Raw genomic sequence first — 11,952 nt, forward strand, 5'->3', positions numbered from 1 at the left:
AAAAGAACAGTGCCTTTCAAGCTTTCCTGGAAGGGTCTAGGGGTCTTTGTGGTAGGCTGAATATTGGTCTCCCAAACATGCCCATGTCCTAATTTCTGGAAACTATGAACATGTCACTTTACATAACAAATGGGCTTTACATATGTAGTTAAGGTTAGGAACCATAATGCAAAGTGAGTAGCCTGCATTATCCACGGGGCCAAATCTGTCACAAGAGCCCTCAAACGCTCTGTTAGCTAGAGCAGCAGAGACAAGTGAGATGTCACAGAAAAAGAAGCCAGCAGGATTCCAACTTGGAGAAGAGTTTGGCCTACCTTGGCTAGAGTGAGGTCAACAGCTCATGGAAAAGCATAGAAAATAATGCAGACCAGCTTGTGGAAGCAAAACAAGCCCTTGCCTGACATTTGACGAGGGAAGAAGGGCCTCAGCTCCACAAATGAAGAGAGCGTTAGTGCAGCATGGACTCGAATGAGCCTGAAAGCAGATTCTTCTCAAAACTCCTGATCAAAGCTCAGCTGCCCAACACGTTGGTTTCAGTCTTCTGAAGCTCAGAGATCCTGACCTACAGAATTTTGAGATAATCGATATGAGTTGCTGTAAGTCACCGTATTTGTGGCTGTTAGTTACAATAGCGACAGAAAACCCACACGTATCCAAAAGCCATCACTGCATACAGGAATGTTTTTGAACAAACCATGGGAATGTTCCATAAAACATAATATAAAACAGTGTGGTTTAACCTCACAATAATTTCAAATTCCTGCCGATTAACAAAAACCATATTTATTGTACACCATAACTTAGAGTTTTGAAAATTCTGTACCTTAGTAACCCAGGCCCCTCAGGGTATCAGACAGGATGACAAATCCTAGTTTGAGAAATAAATAATCAGATGGCCTTCGAAGTCTCTCATGGTGCTATTATTTTAATGTGATTGTATGAAATTAATACTAAAATATGTCTAAGTTGAAGGACATGTATAAACACAATATGGTTTATTTACAACAGAGAGCAGGACATGGCTCACTATAATTTCAGGATAAGTGGCCAAATCACAAAGGAATTTACATTTATGGCCCACTTGCAAGCAATCTTTAGCTCTGCCAAGTATCTTAGCTACGTGGAAGCTGTATTTCTCCAGATTATCTGATCTGAATGATACCCAGACCCATCCAAGTCAAACTGGGAATATTTTTTAATGCAAGATAGAATGGCAATGTGTAACCAAGGTATGCATTATGCTCCATAACTACAAATTATAGCTGATTTTGTTTTAATGAATTATTAAATAAAAACCCAGGAATACGTAGGCTTAGTGGCACCAAAATTATTCTGTGTTGGTTACACTCATTGCTATAACCACCCATCTGTGGTGTGCGAGAAAGGAGGTGAGTATAAAATGGAAAAAAGGCAAAGTAGAGCAGGTATAAATAATGATTTGATATGGAAATACAAGTTACCGTAATAAATTATTTGGAGCAGTTCTTAATATGTTAGATCAATTTAAGTGGGACAAATATCCAGGTAAATAAGGTTTGATATTAACAAAGAAGTATCACTTTACAAGCGAGTATGAGAGGTAGGAGATTATGCATGTATCTTTATTAGCAAGAGGGGTGTTATTTATTCATATCAGAACTCCAACACATACATGCCTTTTTGTAAGTGGAAACATACTTGACACGTACCATTACATTCATTTCAGGTGCACAACATAGTGAATCAACAAATGTATGCAATGATCACTACAAGTGTAGCTACCATCTGCCACCATAAGAAGGTATTATAATACCATTGACTATATTCTCTATGCTGTACCTTTCATCCATGTGACTTTTCATTCCATAACTGGAAGCCTTTATCTCCTACCCCCTTAACCAATTTTGCCCACCGCCCCATCTTTTCCCTCTGGCAACCATTAGTCTATTCTATTTATTTAGAAGTCTGTTTCAGCTCTCTTTTTTGTTTATTTATTTTGTTGTTTAGATTCTACACATTAGTGAAATCATATGGTATTTGTCTTTCTCTTTTTGACTTATTTCAATTAACACAATACCCTCTACATCCATCCATGTGTTAGCAAGTGATACAATCTCATCTTCTTATGGCTGAATAATATTTCATTTTGTTTATTATATATTCATTCATCCATCGATGGACACTTGAGTTGCTTCCGTATCTTGACTATTATGAATACTGCTGCAGTAAACATAGTGGTGCATATATCTTTCTGAATTACTGCTTTTGTTTTTTTGGGTAATGCCCAGCAGTGGAATTACTGGATTACACAGTATTTCTGTTTTTAATTTTTTGAGGAAACTCCTTCTTGTTTTCCACCATGTCTGCACCAATTTATACTCCCATTAACAATGCATGAGGGCTCCCTTTCCCTTTCCTCCAAATCCTGGTCAACACTTGTTAATTCTTGGTTTTTTTTTTTATTCTACTCTTTCAGGCAGGTGTAAGGTGATATGTCATTGCAGTTTTGATTGGCATTTCCCCGATGCTTAGTGATGGTGAACATCTTTTCATGTGTCTGTTGGAGATCTTTATGTCTTCTTTGGAAAAATGTTTATTTAGGTTGTTTGTCCATTTTTAATCAGGTTGTCTAGGATTATTTGGTGTTGAGTTGTGTAAGTTCTTTGTGCATTTTGGATATTAACCCCTTGTTGTATATATCATTTGCAAATATCTTCTCCCATCCAGTTTGTTGCCTTTTTTGTTTTGTTGATGGTTTCTTTGGCTGTGTAAAAGCTTTTTATTTTGAAATAGTCCCAACAGTTTATTTTTGCTTTTGTTTCCCATGCCTGAAGAGATGTATCCAGAAAAATGTTGCTAAGACTACTGTCAAAAAGATTACTGCCTATGTTTTCTTCTAGCAGTTTTATGATTTCAAATCTCACATTGTGTCTTTCATCCATTTGGAGTTTATTTTTGTATATGTTGTAAGAAAGTGGTCTAGTTTTATTTTATTTTGCATATAGCTGTTTTCCCAGACCTTTTACTGAAGAGACTGTCTTTTCCCTGTTGTACATTGTTGCCTCCCTCAACATAGATTAATTGACCGTTTAAGTGTGCGTTTATTTCTGGGCTCTCTATTCTGTTCCACTGATCCATATATTTGCTTTTGTGCCAGTGCCATATTGTTTTGATTATTATAGCTTTGTAGTATATCTTGAAATCTAGGATTGCGATACCTCCAGCTTTGTTCTTCTTTCTCAAGATTGCTTACTACACACATTAGTTATAACTGGTAACTCCTACCAAAACACAGATTATAATAAAGCTATATTTTATAATTAAGTAATTAAAAATTTTTAAAGTTCATTTATTTATTTAGAGAGAGAGATAGAGACCTCACCTGGGGGAGGAGCAGAGAGGAGGAGAGATAGAATCCCAAGCAGACTCTGTGCCATCATTGCCTAGACTGATGTGGGGCTTGAATAATGAACTGGGAGATCATGACCTGAGTGGAAACTAAGACACTTAACTGACTGTGCCACCCAGGCTCCCCTGAGTAATTAATTAAAAAAAATAAAAGAACAACTTTAGAAGCCATGAACAACTCAAGACAACCATCTTCTCCTATTTGCAAGAAATTACAACTTTTTATGAGTGTGTACATACAATACTGCGCAATAATTTGCAACATTACACAAATTATGCAGCAAAAAGATTTTTAATGTAATTCTGATTCAAGCCTTTAATAAGCACTTTATTGTACAAATTTTAGTAACTTTTTAGTTTACTAACAGATAAGAATTAGTATATACTTTTAAGAAATCTTTAAAATTGCGTTGTATTGTCATTTACCCACTTGAACCAGAGAAAGGAATTTTATTTATTGATTTGGTTTCTTCCCCATTGAGAGAATCTTGATTATTAGTCAATTGGTAGTTCTTAGAACAAGTTTTGAGAATCAGAATGTTCAAGAAAACATCAAATAATTACAAATATAGTAGATTTGATAAAAACCAAGGGATTCTAAATCATATTCTAAAATTTAATATTAATACTTTCTGTTTAACTATATTTATGAAACTTTTGGATTCTATAGAACGTTCTGTAGAAATTTGCTACAGTAACAATACCAATGGTAAGATCCACATAGATGTAATAGATCTGGAGATGCCTGAGAGATACAGTCACTGCTAATTTACTTAGCTTGACTACCCTGATCTGTGAGTAGAAGAAAATTTGCAAATAATACTGTTTAATTTCCATGATGAAGACCTCATGTGCAGCAGTAGATATGCCAAAAAAGCTTCTTTTGATTATAATTAATCATACCTTACTGATAAAAACCAATATGAAAAATAATAAAAGGAAAAATTATCATGGTAAAGAATTTCAAGTTTTTAAAGTATATTTTTCAAAAATTTAGCATGTATCAGTACTTTCTAAAACTAGCTATTGAATCAAAGCTAGAAAACTGGAATTATTAAATAAATAAAAAGAGATGGCCATAATATGTAAATATCACCCAAATCAAAGAAATCAGATTTTCTGTGGAACCAAGAGGAAGTGGGTCTAGAAATCTCAAAACCATAACTGTATGGAATAATTCCCTTCTGGAATACATTAATGGTTATGCAGTAAGCTGTCAAAGAGCACCAAAGAATATAAAATTGATGGGGTGCCTAGGTGGCTCAGTCAGTTAAGTGCCCAACTTCTGCTTAGGTCATGATCTCATGGTTCATGGGTTCAAGCCCCATGCCAGGGTCTGTGCTGAGAGCTCAGAGCCTGGAGCCTGCTTCAAGTTCTGTGTCTCCCTCTCTCTCTGCCCTTCCCCTACTTGTGCTCTCTCTCTCTCAAAAATAAAATTTAAAAATTTCATAAAATTGCTAGTGTACGTGTGTTGTATACTAATAATTTAATACTATAATATTATGTTAATCATATGTATAATCAATAACATAGATTTCCTGGGACATTTCATGGAATCAACCACACAAAGTTATGGGTAATGTTCAACCCTGAAATTTGCAACTGGTAGAATACTAGGAGGGAAAAATGCTTTCATTTATTAATTACTTATCTCCTGGGTTACAAAGCCACTCAGAGAGTATTTATTCAGAGCAATTTTGGTATTCTTCCTATATATACTATATTATTTAGTAACTTTTAGTTCAGTGCAGATCATACCAAAGCAGACAACAAATATACCTCAAGATGCAAATGTGTTCCTGTTCAATAATTCACACATTTTTTTTATACATTGCATTGGTGGTGTGATACAAGTTTTCACTGGCATTGACAGTTAAGTCAGCTTTTTCTGGAATATTCCAACAATGTGTCCCCAAATTATATCATTCTCCTGACATTCTCGTATACTTTACTTTTTCCTTCCTTTTCTCTTCACCACATTTGGCATATTTAGATCTATAAATCAACATCAGTGAGCCTCTTGTTACACCTTCTTGCTACTCTTCTGGGAAGGATATATTCCCAGAGATTCATCACAGGTTCATAATCCCAGTGTTTCAGAACATACTCAAATGAACTCATAGGTTTAACTTTTCAGAACTGGATTTAAAAACAGTCTGATTTATGTAAATATATTCCATATTCAAAGTCTATAGTCAAACTTTTTTTTTTGTTTAACTCACCAAGCTGAGTTTATCTAACTTGATCCTGTTAACACTTAGGCAATGCCACAATCATTTACTCTGATGCCAAAATATATGCAAGTGAAGATCTAGTTCTAGGAAAAGCCTCCTTTCACCATCCAGTACTTTTAAATAACATTTTCTTTCTGTCCTCATTAACTGGTACCATATTTGTTTAGTCAATCATATCATTGTATACTGTGCATAGAACCTTTTTTTCAAATTTTGAAGTTATTTTTAAATTGAGCTATTATACACCATATGGTACACACATCTTTAGTATAAAGTTTGATGGACTTTTTACACGTGTATATATAACCCATGTAACCATCACTTTATCAAGACATAGAATATTTCCAGCATCTCAGAAGGCCTACTTGTATCCCTGTCCATCAATACTCCCACAATTCTAACTAGTATCTCTATGGTTTATCTCACCTGTTCTTGACTTCCACATGGAGACTCATGCATTCTTCTGTGCAGGATTTTTAAGACATTCGGCTGCAATAAAAAGAAGACCAGGGCAATTAGAATTCCCCTTTGCTTTCCTCCCCAGAACTTCATAGTGGCCTCCAGGAAACCACTCAGTTGTATCCAGCTCTGCAGACATGTTCATCCAGTACTTGATAATATGGCAGTTAATGCAAAGAAGCTTTCCCTGTTTCTCATTTTGAGGAAATCTCTAATTATACCTTTCCAGTAAATAAATTATTTTATGTTGTTGGGCTTTACATGCTCGCAGGATTTTTAAGAAGTGACACATCGCTCAGGATAGAAAACACTTTTAAAGAGAAGGGAAATTTGGATATAATCTCTCTGTGTTCTGGAAATAATGAACCATGCTTCAATTTTCTTGGTGAGGGTCAGAGACAAATAGGAAAAAGAACAGTTAAGCCCAAATGAAACACCATTAGTGGGAAAACAGGGCAGGTAGATCCTGAACAAGAGATATGTCATGAGAACGGTATTTTGAAAGGTATGAGAAGCAAGAAACTACAATGTCATTAAAGTTAAGTGAAAAAAGAGTAATGAGTAGAAAGGGAAGTTGATGAAAGAAAGTGCAGTAGAAAAAGTGAGTAGAATGAAGCTGCAAAGGGGGCTGTGAATTTGTCCCGAAGGAATTGACTGGCAGCCTTGTTGGAGACGGTTATGATAGAGTGTAATCATGGCAGAAAAACTGCAAAGCATTGAGTTAGTGGGGAGGAAATACAAATACTTGTTCAAACAATACAGTAACATTATGCTTTATTAGGGAGGAACGGGGATTAGATGATAGTTGGAGAAAAATGTGGTGAGCAGTTTCCGATGGAAACAGAAAGGCTGTGCTGAAGCTTACAAAGCTAGAGAGAAAGCCTTGTAAAGGAAGGGAGACGGTGGTGGCACCAGAAAGGGAGTGGAAAGCTTTCGCTCCTCCCTCAGAAGGGAAGAAAAGAGAATGTGGTTGAAAGTTTTCAACAGTTTCAGTAATGGCAATACAGATGATGAGGAAAAAGAAAGGAGATGGACACAATGAAAAAAGTTACATTTTGATATATTTTGTTCTTACTGCTTTTAAACTAAGGTTTCTTGAAGTTGTAATATTCAGGTTTAACAAATATTCAACGAACACTTCACTAATGCTTCATAAACACCATGTATCAGACGTTTCCCAACATACATGTCCTGAACATGCATATCCTTGCCTAGAACAGCCATTGTTTAGAAGGCAAAAGTACAAAGATGAAAGCAAATTAATATAACATTTATGTGAGTATTCTCATCTATATTATTTCATTTGAATCTCAAAATAACCTTAGGAGATAGAGCAGACATTAATCGATTCTACAGATGAAGACACTGAAAATGAAAGAAACAAGCATGTTAACATGGCATAGTTAATTGAGACCCAGACCCCCGACTTCTGGGTGTGAGCTGGGGCCATCTCCCTGAAACCTAAAAATTTGTAGTGGATTTGTCTGTGGATGTGCGTTCTTCACTTGTTCTCTGGCAGCTTGGACCTTTACTTAGAAGTCAATGGTACCTTCACCAATTCTATTTTCTGAACCACTCATCACATGTAGTTGGTTCATGCATGATTGTTACATTCCCCAAGGAAAAGGGGATTTGTGGCCATGACAACTTCATGTAAATTACACCCAAGCAGCTCAGAGTTTTGAAACTTTACATACAAAAAGGTCTGGGAAAGGAGTGAGCAGAATATCTTGTAAAAAATCTATTCCGTGGATAATCCAGATATTATGAGTGTTATGTACTTATATCACTGTCTCTACTGGCCAGCTTTGATCTGCTTATAAAGGAGAAAAGAGAGTCCACTTTATCTCTTCTGATTTGTTGAAATTGATCCTGCATTCTTTTGTCTTGGTTGTAAATACCTCTTTTCTCTCTGTTTAGACTCATTTTGAGAGTTTGTTACAATCTTTCTTTATGATGGATTTGCTTCCTCTTGCTTTGTTGTCTCATATCTATACATGGACTCTAACTATTGATAGGGCATTTTCCTTTTGATTCATTAGTCCAGAAATGAACTGGATAGTTCCATCAATGAAAAAAAAAGAAATAATTTTGGGTCGATACCATGAAATATGGCAATTGTTATTACATTATGAAGAAATTAGAACAATAGTTATATACTAAAAACATGCTTTCTTGCATCATATGGAAGTTACTATAGTTCCTGCAGTCCATCTTTCCCACATATTTATTTATTCTTACACTCTTTCTGTGATGTAGAAAGGTTGAATGTGATCTTCATTTATAGATAAAGAAAGCAAGAGATGAGGAGTGACCTGTTGATAGCCATACTAACAGAGGAAGACATTTTCACCAGGAGGCCCAGAGCAAGTAGAAGGAGGAAAGAAACATCTTCTAACTACAAACTCAATTATTTTTTGCATCATAAAAATTACAGTGGGTTGATATCCCAACCATAATCTGAATTTTTTTAAGTAAAGAATTCTTCAAAGAGAGTGGATGGAATTACCCAGTATAGTATGTATATCTAGTATATGCCAGTATACATGGTATGAGATTATCATATCTTCCTTATGATAATAAATTTTCATCCAAGAAACAAAACAGATGAACATATAGAAAGAAGGGGTAAAAGAGAAGAAAGGTTAACAAACTACAGGAGAGTCTTAATAATAGAGAGTGAACTGAGGGTTGATGGAGGAAGGTAGGTAGGAAATGAGTTAGTTGAGTGATAGGTTTTTAAGATGAAAATTTGTGGTGATGAACATTGGGTATTTATGTAAGTGACAAGTCACTAAATTCTACTTCTAAAACCAATATTACACTTTGTGTTAACTAAAATATTTTAAAAAGACAAAGAAAATTAAATTAATTTTTTTTTTAAAGGAAGAAAATAGTACATAAAATAACTGCAATTCAGGTCTTTCCATGGCAGGATCTTTCCATTTTAATATCTTTCATACCTTCCCCCAGTTCACATTCCATGCTATTCCATCACAACTCTTGTTTCAGTGTTCAGAACACAATGACTCCTCAGCAAAATTCAACAATTTTACTGCATTTACTTTCCTGTCATCTTCTGTTTATCACTTACTAACTTGAGAGTTTCAAGTTAGTAAGTGATAAACACTTACTTACATCATTCTAGGCCATGAGATGTTCTTCACTAATCCTTATAGACCATATCCCTCAGCCCATGACCATCTTGGTCAATAAATTCCAAAGCACCCTGGCCAGACAGTTAGTGGAATTTTCAATACTACAGAGGAAATCATTATGCAATACATATTTTTTACCCAATCTTCTAGAAATCTTGAACCATTGGTGAAAGTAACTAATATGACCTCCTTAGTAATTTCACTCCATTTGCCATAAATTTTATTAGTGAAATGAGTCGTTAGCATGGAAGAAGAGAAAAGTAAATATCTCTACAACCACTCCTTTCAATTTAAAGATGAGGGAATGAAGTTCCAGATAGGTTAAATAGTCTGTTCAAAGGCATTCAATTTTTTAAATGGAATTTCTTCTGATCCGTAGTCAGACGGGTTATCCATTGCACCACCGGCCCCCTCCTAAATGGAATTTCTTTAATGAAGTCATGCCATTTAAACAAAAATTGAGATATAATTGAAATATAATATTGTGTAAGTTTAAGATGTACAATGTGTTGATGTAATACCTTTATATATTGCAATATGATTACCATTGTGCTGCTAGCTAACATCTCTGTATATTATATAATTATCATTTCATTTTTGGAGTGAAAACATTTAGTTTCTAAGCAACTTTGAAGTGTACAATTCAATATTGTTAACTGTAATCACAAGATAGTACGTTAGATCTCAAGAACTTATTCATCTTCTCACAACAAGTTTGAAACTTCAGTTCCCCTGTTCCCTAGTCCCTACCAACCACCATTCTACTCACTGTCTCTACAAGTTTAATTTTTTAGAGTCCACATATAAGTGATAATCATGAAATACTTGTCTTTCTCTGTCGGACTTATCTCACTTAGCATAATTCCCTCAAGTTCTATCTGTTGTCTTCCCACTAGTGCTATTGAGTTGAGAGTGTTACCGTAGGATGATGATGATAACTAGAATATAGGTTCAATTTCCTCATCATGGTCTGCATATCCCTAGGCCCACCTGCACATCTTAAAATCATAGGCTTGATGGAACTTGACTTGTGATTCTCAATGTACAAGTAAAGGTAAATTTATCATCACCAGTGGATGAGAAGAGGCAAGATACTCCTTACTGAAAGTGCCACTAAAACTCTGCACAAAAGGCATCATATGAAAGATCGAACCTCACGTAGAAAAATTGTGTGCTGCCTATGTTTGGAACTTACATAGATTATTGGAAATATTAAGTGAACCTTATCCTTTCTCCCAACTAAGTAAAAGCATAAATATATTAAACTATAAAAAAGGTGCTTTGGAATTTATTGACCAAGATGGTCATGGGCTGAGGGATATGGTCTATAAGGATTGGTGAAGAACATCTCATGGCCTAGAATGATGTAAAAAATGTTTACAATTGAAGTGAAAAGCAATTGCCTTGACCTTGTTGCATGCACAGAGTAAACTTCACTTATACTATTCAAACAAGATCATACTTCATAACCATCTTACGGTCCTACATACCTTGTAATATAATCTTTGACACCACAAATGATAATGAGGTATAAGAGACCTGTATATCCAAGTAATTTCAGAATGTGAAGATACTACAAATATGAAACTCTGGATTAGATCAAAATATATGCAAATGCATCAAATTTATCTCTACCAATTCTCAAGATTCATTGAAATGACAGCAAAATATAAAAATAAGAGTGAATCAATAATTGTACTAGGAAACTTGAAAAAATACCATTATCAGATTCAATGAACTTCTGGAAATCATAATGCAGATGAAATCTAACTGATAGCAAAACCAAACAACACTGAAGAACCAGAGATAAACACAGAATAAAAAGTTAATTTTCCCACAGAACCCAAGACTCCAAACCATAAAAGAGTATCTCCTGTATTAAGAAAAATAAAGGTTACTATCAGAAAGATGCAATAAGAATTATTCTTGAGCATTAGAAATGTGTGTGTCACACATGGACCAATGGAATAGAATAGAGAACCCAGAATTGGACCCACAAGTATATGGCGAATTAATCTTTGACAAAGCAGCAAAGAGTATCCAATGGAAAAAAGACAGTCTCTTCAACAGGTGGTGTTGGGAGAGCTGGACAGCAACATGTAGAAAAATGAAATTAAACCACTTTCTTACACCATTCACAAAAATAAACTCAAAATGGATAAAGGTTCTGAATGTGAGACAGGAAACCATAAAAACCCTAGAGGAGAAAGCAGGAAATAGCCTCCTAGACCTCAATCGCAGCAATTTCCTCCTCCACACATCCCAGAGGCAAGGGAATCAAGAACAAAAATGAACTACTGAGACCTCGTCAAGATAAAAAGCTTCTGCAATGCAAAGGAAACAATCAAAAAAATTAACAGGCAACTGACAGAATGGGAAAAGATAGTGGCAAATGGCATATCAGATAAAGGGCTAGTAGCCAAAATATACAAGGAGCTCACTAAACTCCATACCCGAAAACTGAATAATCTAGTGAAGAAATGGGCAGAAGACCTGAACAGACACTTCTCCAAAGAGGACATCCAGATGGCCAACAGGCACATGAAACGATGCTCAGCGTCACTCATCATTAGGGAAATACAAATCAAAACCACACTGAGATACCACCTCACACCTGTCAGAGTCGCTAAAATGAACAAATCAAGAGACTATAGATGCTGGCAAGGATGTGGAGAAACGGAGACCCTCCTACACTGTTGGTGGGAATGTAAACT

The 11,952-nt window shown here is 35.3% G+C and overlaps 1 long non-coding RNA gene across 1 annotated transcript in view; it reads right to left on the bottom strand.

The window, feature by feature from the left end:
- Positions 1-526: 526 nt before the first annotated feature.
- Positions 527-11,952, bottom strand: part of LOC115290366 — an 18,768-nt gene continuing 7,342 nt past the window's right edge. Inside the window, exons 2-3 of the long non-coding RNA XR_003908067.1 lie at positions 6,048-6,110; positions 527-562 (exon numbers count right to left, since the gene is read on the bottom strand). This is a non-coding gene — a long non-coding RNA (uncharacterized LOC115290366). The remainder of the gene's footprint in view (positions 563-6,047; positions 6,111-11,952) is intronic.

Source organism: Suricata suricatta, chromosome 4, assembly GCF_006229205.1.
Source record: "Suricata suricatta isolate VVHF042 chromosome 4, meerkat_22Aug2017_6uvM2_HiC, whole genome shotgun sequence".
Taxonomy (NCBI): domain Eukaryota; kingdom Metazoa; phylum Chordata; class Mammalia; order Carnivora; family Herpestidae; genus Suricata; species Suricata suricatta.